The sequence below is a fragment of the Saimiri boliviensis genome, chromosome 3 (genome assembly GCF_048565385.1).
Source record: "Saimiri boliviensis isolate mSaiBol1 chromosome 3, mSaiBol1.pri, whole genome shotgun sequence".
Classification (NCBI taxonomy): Eukaryota; Metazoa; Chordata; class Mammalia; order Primates; family Cebidae; genus Saimiri; species Saimiri boliviensis.
Genome location: NC_133451.1, coordinates 111330609 through 111349238, shown reverse-complemented (window position 1 = coordinate 111349238; position 18630 = coordinate 111330609).

The window sequence follows — 18630 nt, the reverse complement described above, 5'->3', positions numbered from 1 at the left end:
GCCTCCTGGGTTTAAGCGATTCTTCCGCCTCAGCCTCCTGAGTAGCTGGGACCACAGGTGTGTGCCACCAAGCCTGGCTAATTTTTGTATTTTTAGTAGAAACAGTGTTTCGCCATGTTGGCCAGGATGGTCTCGATCTCTTGACCTTGTGATCAGCCCGCCTCGGTCTCCCAAAGTGTTGGGATCACAGGCATGAGCCACTGAGCCCGGCTGTTTTTATTGCTTTGCAGAAACTATAGCTTTATATATATCAAATATATGGGAACACAAATATTTCTAGAAAAATTATAAAATAAAATGTTTGCTGTTGACAGTATACTAGACATAAAAGTAGAAAAAAATATTCTCACAAAAACTGTCAGCTCAAAAGTAGTTTTTTTGTTGTTGTTGTTTTGTAACTATCACTCTCTTTTTGTTTAATCCATATTTATCTAAACAAAATAAATCACTGGGCTAATCTCTGGTTTATCCATGTCATATAAGGCAGGAATGCTTTCTATATGTTTTAAAATAAAGTATACTTTTTAAAAATGACAAGTCTTAATAATTCGAGCTTAATACAACTCCTTATTTACTTACCAGATAAGCTGTTCCATCCATACAATGTTTACAATTAGGAAAAATGTAAACTGTGTTCCATAAAATTTGAATTATGATTCTGAAATTTTCAGTATCAAGAGTAATTACACTAGGTAATGTGTCATATTAAATTTTTAAGATCAGATAAATGTGCAACTTTGCACTGATAGTGATAGATTTAACTGATGAATAAATTTAGAATGCCCGAATAATTTTCAGGTAAGACTGACCATTAAAACATTACTTACTAAGCATTACACACAGGTACACACATACATATAAACACACATGTGTATATACATATATAATCTCATATATTGTATACAATTCTTATATATTATGCTATAAAATTGCTATACCTCTGTGTTATTTTAACAAATACGTTTTTGTTTTTTACCTGTTTAAATGATGTGACTGGAATGTATATAGCTGTAGGTCGTTACTATCTATGTACTCATGAACTTTGCTGGTCTCTGAAATTCTCGTATTTTAGAGATGGTTCTCAATTGTCAAAATTGTAACAAAATAAGAGTGAGTTACTCTGCTTAAAAGTTAAGCTAATATAAGTGAGTGAGGCTATAATAGAAGCTGCACAGAAATACATATATGCAGAGTAGGAGTGTAGTTTTTCATAAAATTTGAATGGAATTAGAAGGCTGTAGAAGATTTGCATACAAGTAGGAAACTCCATTTGCCTTCATTTATAATAATGACAAACAATGCGTCTGAAAAAACAATAAATTGGGCTAAATTTTAGCAAATGTAATCAATTTTGATAAGAGTTGTTCATTTAAAGAGTATATGAATAATGTTACAAATCCTAATAATGAAAAATTAAAACTTTGTTTTTCCTTGTCAAAATGATAAATTAGTGTTAAAATGACAAAATGGATTAAATATCCATTCTGCTCATAACAAAAGATAGTAAAAGTTGATCTGTCCCCCTTCTGTAAACTTTTTAGTTGACAGAAATTTTGTATCTTACCAGAGTAATTTTCTGTGCTCTATGCCAACTTTTTAGAATCTTTGATTATTTAAAATCATTGATTAAAAGTTTCTCACTTCTAAAAGAAAGTAATAACATTTATTATGATGGTGGTCCTCTCTTATATTTGTAATTTTAGATATTATACTGTTTCTCATATTTATAGGTGGTAATTAAAACATTCTATTGCTTTCAAAAAATTATATTCTATTATTTTAATCACATTAACCACATTAACTCCTGTGATTTTTGTCCCCTCAAATAATTCCTAAATTAAAAAAAGAAAAAAAAAAGTCAAGATATTTTTTACATTTAGGCTTTATTTCAGATTTCCAGGCGAGTCTCTGAAAAACCAAATATTATTTACCATTAAAAGTTATGGCAGAAACTGCAATTACTTTTGCACCAATGTGATTAAAAAAAGAGGAGTGCTAGAAATTACTTTTTGATGTGCTCCATGTTTCTACTTAATTCAACAACACATTGGCTTTATGAAAAGAGCAATCACATTAAAAGGGAAACTCACCCTTTTTTAGATCAGTATTGCTCAGCCAAATTATTACTATGTTACAGAGGGTGTGGATTTCAGGGGAAGGTCTTGAATATTTAGGAGTAGCCTTGTGCTCATAAAACATTTCTCATTCTTTCCAGAAAACACGAATGAATTCTTTTTGAACCAGCTATGTGTTGTATGCATGATAAAGTATTTTTATGTTTCCTCATTCTTGATATTTTTGGTTAATGTAATAAATTAAACACAGCCATCAAGTCTTATTATGTTTAAGTGGTTTCTGTTCTTCTTTCATGCTTTCCAGAGGCTCTGCTAAAGGCTACAGCAGGCTAGAAATTTGTTCTACTACAAAGGTCAGTCTCAGCTTCACGGACGGAACTATGCTAGCTACTCTTATCTATTAATACTTCAAGGAAAGATTCATAGTACAGCCTTCTGAGATGATATAACATAGACAAATGTCAGACCGTGACACAAGACTGAGTCAACAACTACAGAACTTATTTTTATCCAGATGTAGAAGGTTTCATGAAAGTAAACTATAGACTCAATGTCTCCTAGAACAAAAATGAATGAAGTAAGAATGAGCTAACTGGAAAAGAACAGTTAATAATGGTTATTTGTTTGGTATACTGTTGATGTTATTTTGAAAGTTCTTTTATCCTCTTTAACAGATATTTAAGGAAATCGGGAATGTACACTTTCTGAATTTTGTCACATTCAATGGCACTGTGGTTATTTAATTAATAGAACAAGCATCAGTCCCCTGCTTTGAAAATTAGGATCCAATTTAACAAATCAATTGTTCAGATAGTGTTTTTGGAGTCTCATATTTGAGAATAAGTCTCCTTTACTCAGGTGTCAAGCAAACCATTAAAAAGCAAGGGCTGGCCGGATGAAGTGGCTCATGCCTGTAATCCCATCACTTTGGGAGGCCGAGGCAGGTGGATCATGAGGTCAGGAGTTCGAGAGCAGCCAAGCCAAGATGGTGAAACCCCATCTCTACTAAAAATACAAAAATTAGCTGGGCATGGTGGCATGCGCCTGTAGTCCCAGCTGCTCTGTAGGCTGAGGCAAGAGAGTCATTTGAACCTCGGAGGTAGAGGCTGCAGTAAGCCAAGATCCTGCCACTGCACTCCAGCCTGGGCAACAGAGGGAGACTCCATCTCAAACAAAACAAAACAAAAACAAAATAAAGGCAAGTGCTGCACTTCTTTTCTGCAACCAATGACTAGAAAGTTCTCCTAGGCAAATGGTCTGGTACAGCTCTGTAATTGTTTCCCAGCCTTATACATAAGAGGGTACATCATTTTCTATTAGGTAAATTACTTAGCAGATTTTGAAGAAGGAGTTCAAACATATTGGTACTGCAGATAAAATTTGTTGAAAATGAATTTCTGGGTTTTGGTCTCATATGCATTTAATATAAGAGCAAATATTAATACTATTACTATGTCTTAATAAATCCCTAGAATAATAAAGCATATTAAAATCCAATCCTAGGTTTCTTTCAAAATCTCTAAATGGAAATTACTTTTTTGGTCTTAGTTATTTAACAGTATGTGACTTTTGATTTGCTGACCACATTACAAAGCATGTCAACTAGCACCTTCTGCTGCACATATGTAAATAAATCAGATCAAAACACAGTAAAACCAGGCAATTTTTTAATTTAAAAAACACCCAAAAAAGAACAAGATCATGTCCTTTGCAGAAACTTGGATGGAGCTGGAAGCCATTATTTTTAGCAAGCTAATACAGGAACAAAATTCTAAATACAGCATGTTCTCACTATAAGTGAGAGCTAAATTGTGAGGACACATGAACACAGAGAGGGGAACATCACGCACTGGGGCATTTTGGAGGAGAGAGGGTGGGAGGAGGGAGAGGATCAAGTAAAACAATTAATGGGTACTGGGCTTAATACCTGGATGATGAAATAATCTGTACAACAAACCCCTATGACACAGATTCACTTATATAACAAATCTGCACGTGTATCCCTGAAATTAAAACACAAGTTAAAAAAAATATTTAGAGATTGGTTGAAGCTATTAGGAGTGGTATACTATTAAGGAAAAGAAATCCAAAACTTGGAAATAGGCAAAGGAATACCTATTATTTTGTGTCATCACCTAATAAGAGATATAATGTTATCTTGTTCTTTGTAAGTATGTATCCTTGTTTTACTTATCATTTACTATTGATTAAGGCATTTTACAACTCTGTAAGAGTGAAGATTAACTTGTTGAAAAGAAATATCCAGGCAGCAGATTCTTGTCTGAGAGTGACATAGATGAATTTTGTCTTACAGACATCCAAATGACTTCTGTCCAAGAGAAAAGATCAGAACACAGAGTTATAGTTGCATTTCCCTACTGTGCATTGGTCAGTTTTGTATGTAATTTTACATTTTTATTCCAGGTTTTTTCTTTCAGTAATTACATATGGTTCTATATATCCAACACTTTTTTGAAACAACTTCATCATTTGCTATCTTCCTTCTTGAAGAGTTAAACACATTTTGACAAGTGATAATTTAAAAGTAAATGTTAATGCTCAAGAAGGCTCTGTTTGTTGATTTAGTGCTTTAAATAGCAATCTAAACTCTAAATGCAGTTAGAAATGTAAAAGGTCTTTAACTAACTAAGCCTTTAAAATGAGACCAAATATTTTTCAAAAGTCTTTAAACGAAAGGTTAAAATTTGATATGTTTGTACATTTTTAAAAATTGCTTGCTGAACATAAAATCTAAACAAGAATTTTTAAGTGTTTGTATCATATTGGTAGCTTTGTCAATAAGGGGGCATTATTAGAAGACCAAAAGAGGTCTCAAGTAAGACTCAGTCCCTGGTACAGACCGAGAATTTGCTTCTTTAATGTTTCTGTAAAATTCTTAAACATCTTTACATTGTTGAATGTCTACTTTTCTCAACATCTCCTTGCATAAGCCTTTGTCTCTCAAATGACCAATCCTATCTCCGTGGCAGTAAAAACTATTACATCTGCCTCCAAACACCATCCTAAATCATCAAAGGACACCCAGCATGTGATCTAACAACCTTTATTTTAAACTCGCCAGTGAGCCTGCTATACCAGGCATCATGCCAAACCTCATATATCAAGCAGTTCATAGAAGGAGCAACTCAGAAGGAGTCACAAAGGGGATGTAATAAAATCCCGCTAATCCTATGCTCTGTCAGAACTGCCATTTGCTGCCTCTCTCGTACGGTTTTCTTATATCATGGTGGGGCCAGCTGTTGCTCCTGACCACAGAGAGAACTAGGTATCAAAAAAGAGACCCCTGGCCTTTTCTCAACATGTTCTTTGTGAACATAATTGTTCCATGTAAATATATGTAAAAGAGAATCTCTGGCCAGTTGTGGTGGCTCACACCTGTAAAATCCCATCACACCTCTAATCCCTCACCCTTTAGGAGGCCAAGGCAGGAGGATTGCTTGAGCCCAGATGCTCAAGACCAGCCATGGCAACACATCGAGACTCTTTCTCTACAAAAAATATAAGAACTTAGCCAAGTGTGGTGGCATACACCTGTGGTCCCAGCTACTTGTGAGGGTTGAGACAGGAGGATTACTTGACCAGAGGAGGTTGAAGCTGCAGTAAGCCATGATTGCACCACTCCAGCCTGGGTAACAGAGTGAGACTCTGTCAAAAAAAAAAAAAAAAAAAAAACCAAAACAAAAAGCTAAAGTCAAAGGAATAAGAAAATTCCTGATAGACTCCAATCCATCAAAGACCTACAAATCTTAGGCACTGAGTATATATCCGTCAATGAATCGAAACATATCATATTCAGAAAATACATATCTGGACTTTCCTTCTCCTCATCCCTGACTTGGAACTGACTGATCAACTGTCCTGGGTCACATACTGAGTTTTCCTCTCTGAGACGTAATTCTCTGCATTCAGCCTCCTTTTCTGTATTCTAAACTGACCTCTCCTCTAACCCCAGGATACCATACTCATTTTCTGTCTCTTTCTTGCCATCAGTAACTCATTCAGGCACTCACAGCTGAGCTGTATATGTTCTTCTCCACTTCTTCCTCTGTGCATTGTAACAGTAAGTTATAATCTTAACCTCAAATTTATGTCTTGTGGTATTTTTCTTTTTCCTTCAACACCACCACAGAATAATGATGCACATTTTCAGATTTTGAAGGGCTTTTTTTCAGTTTGCTTTGTTTTGAGTCCTCTTTCTTTCCTCAGTACTCTGTAATTTGGCCCAGGCTCACAGCATTGATGGAAAACCCTGAAGACAGATACTAATACAATCAGTCATAACAACCCAGCCCACACACCCCATTTAGTATTTATTTCATTCTAGTGGTAACTCCATTGAGGTCAGAGACCATGTATTCCATTATTTTTTTACCTTACAGACCGTCTAACTTAGAGATTGTCACACACTAGACAAATACAAAGCATACCATCAATGAATAATTGATTGATTCTGATGCCCTAATACACATCCATATTTGCTTCCGGGAAGTAGTTTAGTTGTTCAAGGATCAAGTTCTAGAATGAATAATTAATCATTTATCAGATGCCTCCAAAAGGCAAGGTCAAATGTGATAGAAAGGATGAAAGCCATTAGGAGATTGTTGATATGCACACTAATCCATTTCAGAAGTGTCAGTTTGCATTTGTTAGTGGTTAGTCTATGGTGCACTGTAGATTGCAGCTTTATCAGAAGATGCACTTTTCAACACTTCATGACTAGAAACTAGATAGGAATAGAGCCGCATATGCTATGTGAAATTCTTCCTCTGCTGATTTCATGAAGGACATTTTCTTGTAACTTACTTATTTGAGGTGATTACATATTTCCCATCTATAGAGAGTCTGCTAGCGATCTCTCAGGTATCAACTCTCCCCTTCTTCCAAGACGATAGAAAATTTAGCTGAGTACAAAACTTGCCAGAACAATGCAATATTATCCATTTATCTTTGCAGTCAGGTATATTATTATGACTAAATTACATAATGACATGTGAATGCAAATGAAATATATGTCTTCTGAATTATGTGGTTTTTTTTTTTTTTTTTTTTTTTTGAGATGGAGTCTTGCTCTATCAGCTTGGCTAGAGTACAGTGGTGTGATTGATCTCGGCTCACTGCAACCTCTGCCATCCCATTCGAACGATTCTCCTGTCTCAGCCTCCTGAGTAGATGGGATTATAGGTGCCTACCAGTGTACCTGCCTAGTTTTTGTATTTTTAGTAGAGACGGGGTTTCACTATCTTGGCCAGGCTGATCTCGAACTCCTTCGAACTCCTGACCTCGTGATCCACCCTCCTCGGCCTCCCAAAGTGTTGAGATTAAAGGCATGCCCAGCCCTCTGAATTGTGTTCTTAAATCAAAGGATTGCTCTTTTTGTCCTCTCTGCTGGATGAAATGCAGACTTTGCTAACTTGGACAATGCTTGAGGAGAAACATCGCAGAAATCATGGAGCAGTAAGATGGAAGATGACTGCTCTCTGAATGCATTTCTTGAACAGAGCCATCATACTAGCCTTGAATTTACTATCTGTGAAGTGCTACATAAAACAAAAACTAAACAGAAAAAAACCTTTGTGTAAGCCCTTGGAAATGAGTGCCTCTTCCTTGCAAGCAGACAAATGTACACTCTAATTATGGGCAAGTGGATTTTAAGACCATCAGGATGAATATTGAATCCAATAATCATTTATGATAAATGAGAGGCAGCCCTAACAACTCACCCTAGACTTGCCGTTTTCCTATAACTGATGGTGAGTTCATTCTAATATATATATATATATATATATATATATATATATATATATATATATTTATAGTCATTGTTCTTATTAAAAATTAGTCAAAATCTAGCTCCTTCAATATACAATGTCTTTCAACCCTTGATAAGCCTTATGATGAACAATAACACTCACGTTTCTTTTCAGTATAATGATATATAAATTTATTTATTCACGCATCATTTGCTGCTGTCAATTTACATAGACTTTATTTACTCATACCTGATGAGCTCTTTGTGTTCATACTGGTCAAAGATCTCCTGGTGTTTTTGTGGGGAGCTTGACGGATCATGCAGGAGTATCAGTATCTAGAACTATCGTTCTAGAAATTGCATGACCTAATTGTTTTAAGTGGTGTTTACTAGATGCATGTTACTTCAAGGATCAAATCTGCCCTCTCCTGTGTGCTGCTTGGTGCCATCATCATTCAGGGGAACTGAATGCTACCAGAAGATAGTTCCACAATGAGGCCACCTGACTGAAAATGAATTCAGCTTATTTCTTCCTCTGTTCCAGTTGGCTGATTTCCTCAGTTCACTGCTTTCCAAGTCAGCCTAGAGAAAGAAGGGAAAAAGCATTTACTGAATGTAATTAAGGCCATATCATGGTGACTGAATATTTTTAAAAATGTACTTGTTTCGGACCATTTTAATTTTTATTATTATTATTATTAATTTAGCCACCCTGATTTGAAAACAACTGTACAAGTCATTTCACTAACAAGCCTGATCATAAATTTGTTTCTAATGTCTTTATGACCCCAGAAAGCAGAGATGAATTGAGCCGGCTTAATTGGCTAAAACACCGTTGAAATGTAATGTCGGTGATTTAATCAGCCTATCGCACTAATGGAGTTAAGCACTTTGTCCAGTAGGAAAACTGCATGAGCTTTCCCTGAGTTTCTAAGTGGCTGCTTATTGCCCTATTTTAGGCACTTTCTTCTGTAGTTTGCATGTGGCCCTTTTTTGTTTTTTCCCTGAGAAAGAAAAAAGTGTATGGAGCATAGATTTTAAAAACAGAGCAGTGGCAATTTTTAAATCAACACTGTAAGATTAGGGGAAAAAAAATTTCCTGTTATCCCTTGTTGGAGAATACTTTCCAGGCCAGCCTGTTTCAGTTTCCATACACCACATTTTTGACCAAATTGAGCCCACTTTGCACCAATTTCTTTGAATAATAAATGTAAGCTAGTCATTGGTCATTATAAAGGGGTAGCAGGGAAGCAAAGACAAAAATAATAAAGTATCATCCATCACCTATGTTACCTGAACGTGTGTGGGATATTCTCACTATGAAGAGGTGGTATTTCCTGGTGGTCTCAAGATCCAGACTTCTCTGGTTACACCCTTGTCAGCTCCATTCCCTTCTGTGACCCTTCTTAGCTGCATCCCTTCAGGCAAATCACTGAATCTGGGAATATCCTTAGATCCGACCTGGGATTCAGAGCATAATCTAAACATCCACTTATGTGTCCCAGATGCTGTCCTGCTTAACTCTCAGCACTCCTGTCCCATCTAGTTGCAGCCTGCACTCATGCCCAGCAGCCAATGAATCCCACCAGTGTGATCCATCTCCTCCCAGAATGGCATCTCAAACATGGTGACTTAGTTTTCATAGCTCCTTTTCTTCCTAACATCCACTTGGGCAAATGCATTCAAATGCATTATTTCCCTTGTTAATTAGACTTCAGCAATATAAACCAAAATATTTTTCTGCCCAGTCTTTTGGACCAGCACGAATTGATCTCTGATTAACTGTACATCTTAAACCACAGTACTCTTTAGTGGATCGGTTTTAATCTGCCTTTATGAAAAGAAACAACTATAACTGAATTAATTCCATAACTGAATTAATTTCCACAAAACAGTGCTTTCTTTACCTTTTTCTATCCCCACATTTTGATCAATATAAGCCTATTTTACTAAAGGTCTTAAATATTCATATTAATTATTTACTTAATTTTTTAAAGATTTTCTTTTTTTTTTTTTTTACTTTATGTTCTGGGATACACGTGCAGAATGTGCAGGTTTATTACATAGGTATACATGTGCCATGGTGGTTTGCTGCACCTATCAACCCATCATCTAGGTTTTAAGCCCTGCGTGCATTAGATATTTGTCCTACTGCTCTCCCTCCTCTTGTCCCCAGCCCCCAAACAGGCCTCAGCATGTGTTGTTCCCCTCTCTGCGTCTATATGTTCTCACTGTTCAACTCCCACTTACAAGTGAGATCGATCATGTGGTGTTTGGTTTTCTGTCCCTGTGTTAGTTTGCCAAGAATGATGACTTCCAGCTTCATCCATGTCCCTTCATGTACATGATCTCATTCTATTTTATAGCTGTATAGAATTCCATGGTGTATATGTGCCACATTTTCTTTATCCAGTCTATCATTGATGGGCATTTGGGTTGATTCCAAGTCTTTGCTATTGTAAATAGTGCTGGAATAAACATACGTGTGCATGTGTCTTTATAGTAGAATGACTTACACTCCTTTGGGTATATACCCAGTTGGTGGGAGTGTAAATTAGTTCAACCATGTTAATTATTTTTATGTGTTCAAAATCAGCTATTAATAAACTGCAGTAAAAGTACAACTAATTTTACTTGTCACAAAAGCTAACAATTTTATTGTCATTCTATATGAGTTATTGCTGTTTTAAGTGAGAACTAAGAAAGTATGATATTTTTTAAATGAAGGGAGATGACACATCCTGGCTAAGATAGGAACAGCAATTTCCACTCAGTTGGTCCTGCTGCCCATGTTGAGGAGTCTGCTGACTCTGGGTAAAGAAGGCTGTAGCAAGGCAGACGGATGTGGCCACTTGGTGACATCCGTCCAGGTCGGGCACAGGATAGTGGTGGATACAATGGTGCCAGAGAATAGGATGGATCATGTAAGAGGTAACCTTGGGGAAGATGCTGGAAAAATTGAAGAAACGTAAATTTAAAATTTAGATAAATTTTAGATTACTGTGTTTGAGAGCAGAGAAGGTTGAACAAAATGTGAATAAACAGCTTAAGCCAAGTGAACTATGACACTTAACTGTTTTATTTTGTCACTTCATGAAACATAAAGTTGGCTTTATTTTTTTTATTGCTCTTTCCATTATGTAGATGTTAGTAACTTTTTTTGTGTTTTCTACCAATATCATTTGCCTACTGTTGTCATGTAGTAATTTTCTGTGAATATCATTTATGTAATATAACTGATAAAATTTACCAAGAATTTACTTTTGCCAGAAATGTTGCTGAGTATTTACTGTAGTTAAGTTTTGTTGCATTGAATCTTTACAACAGCCTCCTAATATAAGTACTGTTATAATTCCCATTTTTTGAATGAGGAAACAAAAACTTTCATAAATTAATTGACTCAGAAATGTCACAGAGTCAGTAATAGCAAAACTAGGAGTCAAATCCGGTAATGCAGTATCTTTTTTTAAATATCCAAATATTTAACCACCTGGTAAAATATCTATCTACTTATTCTCAGTGAGAGACTTGATTTATATTTTTATTCAGATAATAAATATTAGTCAAGCATAAAGTATTTGGATGCTTTTAATAATACGTGACTTTCATTACTTATTTCAGTCAATACATGTGTAGCCATCACATGTAATTTTATATACACTGACTTCAGTTGTTTATAGAAAGATGATAGTTTAATCCAGTCCACAAATATCATTCATAGTGGTGAATTACAACTTTGTTTTCATTAACAAAATGAAGAAATAGCATTAATATTCTAGATTAAAAAGTAATGTTAAAATGATATTTTTAAAAGATGAAATAACAAAATAGCATGTAGGCATATATATTTTCTGCAAATAAAATATTACAAAGGAACATGCCACTGTTTACCAAAGAGACTAGTAATGTGAGAAGCCAACTTTCATTTCTATATATTGGCAATGTTTCTTTTCTAATAGATTTATATAATTTTTCTAAATCACTTCTAGGACTCATATTATTTTATTGATGCTATAGGAATTGAACACCTATATTTCTTCTTTGTGTATATTGAAATCAAGGGAATTACTTTTATTATATATTTTTAAAATAATTCTGAATACTAAAATAGCATTTAGAGTAGTTTACTTTAGCTAATTTCAACAAACATTATGAAAGATATACTACACTATAGGCACTGCACAGTTCTGGAAAATTCCACAGTTTCTAGTCAAACCAGGAAAATCATGCTGTTTTCGCTTATAAAAATTTACGTCACTGGATTTATAGATGGAAGACATTATCAAGAGTCTGGATTTCAGCCCCATCTTGGATTTTAATTTGCATTGTAGCTTTTGACCAATAATTTAGTCTTAGTTCTTCAGTCTCATTTTATGATCTATAAGGTCATTTCCAATTTAAAAATGTGGTGACATTGTAAAATAATTGATGAGAAGGTTCTTTCTGATTAATTTTCAAATGTGCTTTTTATTCTGTTTTTTAATATTATATTAAAACCAATGTAGTAAATCTGCAAACTATTATACAAAAGTATCTGAAAAAGTTGAAAATGGTAGATATAAATGCCAATTTAATTGCTACAATTTTTTTCTATAAAGGAAATGCTTCATTATATCTCCTCAACTAGAATTTAGCATAATTAGTTAAATATTATGCTGCTTTTTAAACTAATTCCCATTGATTTTTATATGAGAAAATTGACAAAAATAACGATGTTAACACTTCTTTGATGTCTTTCTTAATTAAATCTATTTTGATTTTGATGCAATGGATATTTTAACAACAATCAACACAAAATATTAACAGCTCTGTGTTTATTGGATTATGTACGAATTTATTGAAATTGAGTGAGACAAAATGAAGCAAATATTTTTTAAAAAGCATATCTTTCACAGTTCAAGTCTCATGTAAATATAATTAAAAACAAAGTGTTAGAACATTTAAATTTAATATTTAGACACGTTTAAGGAAGTGCATTCATTTTTTCAAAAAAAAAACATTAAATTTCACTAAAAAAGACTACTGGGGCAAAAATACTATTTCTCAACATACATGATTTAGAGGCTTACATGAGAAGGATGTAGTCCCTGAATATAGCTGATCTTCAGGATGTACTTTTCTTATAGCTATTTTGTATCATATGAAAATTCCACTATTTGCTTCTTATTGATAGTCAATTATATTTAGAATTAAAAGGAACCACATTCTTTATTTTTTCATTAAAGCTAGTAATTTCCCTTCTACTTGACTTTGTTTTGAAAGAAGTCATCTAAGTTTTATTTGCTTGCTTTATTCCTAAGGAGCTGATTCTGGTTTATGGAGAAAATGTTGGTAATAGTGTAAAAATTAAATTGAAGTTATCTATAATCCTCGTTCCAATAGTAAAGTTTAGTTGAGCTTTTCATATTTTGTTTATCCTATCTCTAATAATTATTAAATAAGCACATTTTCATATTCCCTTGAAGTATTTTATAGACATAATTTTAAGGAATACATAACCAAGGAGAAGACACAGCTTAAATTACTCAACCATTCAACTCATTTGGACTCTCATATTGCTTTCTATTACTTACAGTTATATTTGTAGCAATGACAAACATATTTTAGGACAAACAGATTTATTAATATTTGTGTTTACAGGTTTTTTATGCCTGTTATTATTCATGAAATCTGTATTTTTTATAAGATAGAATTCTAGAAATAGAGTTACAAAGTCACAAGATATGCATTTTTAAGAATTATATATAATTTATCGAATTTGCTTTATTAATGTGTAGTCTTCAGTCTATGAGAGTATAAACCAAACAATACCTTTCAGAGTTTAAGAGCTTTCTGTTTTCATAGGTAATATGTGGAATTGTATTGTTTTCATCTGGATTTTTTTTCCTTTCATTTAAAGTCACCAGCTGAATTAGACCCAAATGGGAGTCAGCCTGTTCTTTGAAATTTGAAGCCAAGCATTGACTTCCCTCTAGCTGTGAAACTCTGAAGTTGCATTTTCTTCCAACAGGGAGTTGTTTTCTTTACATTGAAAGTATGTTGTTTAGAGTAGCCACGTCATCAATGATCTTACCTTGATTTTCTGAATAACTAGCCACAGCTTCTCCATCAGCACTTGCTGCTCCACCTTGCACTATTAGATTATGGTGAAATCTTCTTTTCTTTTATTTATTTATTTCTTTTTGTTTGTTTGTTTTTTTTGAGACGGAGTCTCGCACTGTCATCCAAGCTGTAGTGTAGTGGCACAATCTTGGCTCACTGCAATCTCTGCCTCCTGGGTTCAGGAAATTCTCCTGCCTCAGCCTCCTGAATAGCTGGGACCAAGCATGTACCACCATGCTGAGCTAATTTTTTTGTATTTTTAGTAGAAATGGGGTTTCACCATGTTGGCCAGGATGGTCTTGATCATATGCCCGCCTCGGCCTCCCAAAGTGCTGGGATTACAGGTGTGAGCCACTATGCCCCGCCAAAATCTTGCTTTCTTAAACTTCAGGAGGCAACCTCTGTTAGCGTCATACTTTTCTTCTGCAGCTTCCTAACCTTGCTCAGCCTTCACAGAATTGAATAGAGTTAGGGCCTTGCTGTGGATTAGGATTTTGCTTAAAGGAATGCTGTGGCTTGTTTCATCTTCTATCCAGACCATTCATACTCTCTTCATATTAGCAAAAAGCTTTTGGCTTTCATATCATTCATGTGTTCACTGGAGTAACATTAAAAGGATATTCACTTTTAATATCCTTCAAGAAATTTTATTTGGATTCACAATTAGCCCAAGAGGCCTAGCTTCCTGCCTATCTCAGCTTTGGAAATGCCATTCTCCCCAGGCTTAAACCTTTCTAGGTTTGAATTAAAGTTAGAGATGTGTGACTCTTTCTTTCACTTGAACATGAGAAGACATTGTAGCATTACTAATTGCCTTAATTTCAATACTGTTGTCTCAGGGAACAGGGAGGCCCAAGGAAGGGAGGGAGACAGGGAACTTCCATTCTGTAGAACAGTCAGAACATACACATTTATTAAGTTCACTGCTCTAGATGGACACAGTGATGCTCCAAAACAATTGTAATAGTAAAATGGAAAATCACTAATCACAGATCACCGTAAGTGATATACTAATAATGAAAACATTAGAAATATCGTGAGAATTATCACACCGTCACACAGAAACATGAAATGAGCACATGCCATTGGAAAAAATTGAGTCAATAGACTTGCTCAACACAGGTTGGTCTCAAACTTCCAATTCATAAAAAACGCCTTATCTTGTAGCACAATAAAGTGAAGTGCAGTAAGACAAGGTATATCTGGACATCTCAGATTTGCTGAGGGTGCTCTTTAATGGAGTCTTCATTCTTGAATATCAGCTGAAAAGCAGCCACTGTTTGAATCACTGCAGAAAAGAAAGAAAGAAAGAAAAGAGAGAGAGAAAGAAAGAGAGAAAGAAAGAAAGAAGGAAAGAGAGAAAGAAAGAAAAAGAAAGAAAGAATGAAAGAGACAAAGAAAGAAAGAATGAAGAAAGAAAAGGCAGAGGGAAAGAAATTATAAGGAATGTACATGGGCTTCTAAGTCTTCCATTTAAAAGAGGTGTTTGCCAATTATTTTCATATTCATTTAAAAGGCAAACAATATCACTTAACTTTAAGGAGATGGGGATGGCTAAGACATATTTGTGCACTGAAGGAGAACTGGGAATCTTAGGTGGAGTATTAATGACTACTATAATATGACTTTCTTGACACCAAATACTGTGTATTCTCTTTCCTACATGTGGAATCTGTTCACAGTTTCCATGACAGACAATCTAAAAATTCCATTCAATCACTGGGTTTAACTCAAAGTTTAAGAGCTTAAGGGTACCTAGCATTTTCATCATCTACTTTGCATATAGCCCATCTCATCTGGAAATCCATGAACTAAAAAATTAAAAATATATATAAATTAGATGTCCTGCACATTCAATAAGAAATGATGAAACTAGGGCCAATGCAACTGCAATGAACACTCCTACTTGGAAAAATGTGGTATGGGAGATCATGGCAATTCTGACACTCCGTTTGACATTGTGGAGATGAGTCATCACTTTGGTGGTAGGTCATATGTCTTAATTAAGTTCACAATCATTTTCCTGGGAGGGATTCATTCTATAATTGTTCATGTTCCTTTACTCTCTGCTTATTGAGATATATTTCATTTTTCATTGTTATTCTTGTCCACACTACGTAAGCATTAGAGAATACTTTCTCTTTGAAGAGAACAGTTTTCTTTGTCGGCTTTCCTGCTGTTGAAGGCTGGGAGTTCAACATCTTTTGAGTTCTCAAGCAGTTATAAATATTCTTAGTTGTGGCTTGTGAGTTACTTATTAACTTATTTGGTAGTGCAATTATATTAAAACTCACTTGGCCGCTTCTTTGTTTTATTTCATTGATCTCCATGTGCTAAAAGCTACATCCAAAGCTTTTATTAGACAAAATTCTTAAATGTACTACATTTATTACTTTCTTTCCCTCATGCCATTTATCACAATTGGAGGTGACTTGACTTTTTGAGATTTGGATTTAAGAGTCCCATATTGAATATGTCTCTATGTTACCCCTTTCATTAAAAGGTTTTACTGGGCTTCTTAATTTGGTTTCTGCTTAGAGACATCTTAATTCATTTAGATATTTTAATGATGGGTCTATTAATTTTAGTATTGATTAAATATTTGCCACAAGGCTGAGTTTTAAATGGCTTTGGCATTTAAACTTTTCCATTTCATTGTTTATCATTTGGGGCTAAAAAATCCTTACCCCTTCTAGCCACACAAATCTCTACATTTCTGTACTTTATTCTTATTTATTTATTTATTTATTTATTTATTTATTTATTTATTTTTGAGACGGAGTTCGCTCTTGTTACCCAGGCTGGAGTGCAATGGTGCGATCTCGGCTCACCGAAACCTCCACCTCCTGGGTTCAGGCAATTCTCCTGTCTCAGCCTCCTGAGTAGCTGGGATTACAGGCACGCACCACCATGCCCAGCTAATGTTTTGTATTTTTAGTAGAGACGGGATTTCACCATGTTGACCAGGATGGTCTCGATCTCTTGACCTTGTGATCCACCCGCCTTGGCCTCCCTAAGTGCTGGGATTACAGGCTTGAGCCACCATGCCTGGCCCTATTTATTTTATTAAACCAACATCTTCTTTCTCAGATTTCCTCTTTTTATACTGCATTATCCAAATGCAGTTCTATATATCAATACATCGAAATAACATTCTACTTTGGACGTTCTCTCCTTACAGGTACAATTCTTTTTTTTATTATTATTACTTTAAGTTCTGGGGTACATGCACAGGTTGTGCAGGATTGTTACATAGTACAGATACAATTCTTTAGGTATATGGTCTGCTTCACAAATGAAAGAGGGCAACAAATTAACCAAGTCTTCTGCCATATGGATCACCACAGTCCATTTTGAAACATCTGTTTATTCTCTGCGTTCCAATTCAGGAGTAAGACAATGTCTCCTTTTCTTAGCAGCACCCCATTAATGGTATCAGTCAAGATAGTCCAGGTTATGCTGTAGTACCAAAGAATCCCCAGCAAAGCCTTATTTCTTCCTTGCGCTTTATGCACATCTTGGGTTGTCTGGGGTCTCCATTCTACTCCAGGTCTTCCTACAGGGCCCAGAAAGGTAGAGGCGTTACATCTGAAGCCTTGTAAGGTACTAAAGTAGGAGGAAGGAGACTAGAAAATCCTCCTTTAGCTCTTAAAACGTCTGGCTAGAGGTGGTACACATCACTTTTCTCAGGATTTGTTTACCAATACATGTCATATAGTCACACTTTAAAGTGGTAGAAATGAAAAATTCTACCATGCACTTCAAGACTTTAATTAAATGACTACCAAAATAACAATTTCAATAATTACTGGTTTTAAAGTACTTTTAAAGCTGGCATTTTATTTTATTTACTACTATTTTCTAATATTCAATGACAAGTAAATGTTCTAATATACATGAATAATTACATGAATTTGTGGGTGAAAGTTAGCAATTTTCTCTCTCAAATTAAGACAGAACATTTAGTGTATGTTTGAAATTGTCTTTCTGTCTGGGGTGGAGGTGTTGTTAAATATTCAAATGTAGATGGAAACTCTTTACTTAGGTTTTTTTAAACTGTAAAGATTTTCACCTGTTTTGTAATATTGACAATGCTGCAGAAGAATTAGAAAACAATATGTTAACTAGTGTTTAGCTTTCAAATTTTATGCCTTGCATATTCATCAGCTCTTTGCTGATTTTCAGTGGCACTGTGCTCTTTCTACTGTGTAACATTAGCCTGCTAGGAAGTCTCTTGTTATAAACTAAATAAGTATGCTCTCAGAGTTTGAAATGGTCACCCTATATTTGCATTCACTCCCTGACCCCTGCTGTCTCACTCACTGAGAAAGACAGAAGGACACAATTAGAGTCTTAAGAAATTCTGAAATTAATGTGATTCTGGGTGACAGATTAGCAGGAGGAAGGATAGTTTAGGTGTATCTCCTGTTCTGTAAGTTTACATGCCAACAGCGTCCAATGAAATCATTTGACATATTCTCTTAAAAAGGGCACTGGAGACCTTTTGTAATCCTGTCTTCAAGTACCACCTCTCTAGTCAGTAAAACATTTTATTGCTTATTCTGATACATAGGTGCACTGAGGCTGTATGCCTAGCATTATTTAGTACTGCTTTCTTACATTCATAGGCACACATTTTAATGGGCATTATGATATATGGTTAAGTGGTCTAGGTGACATCCG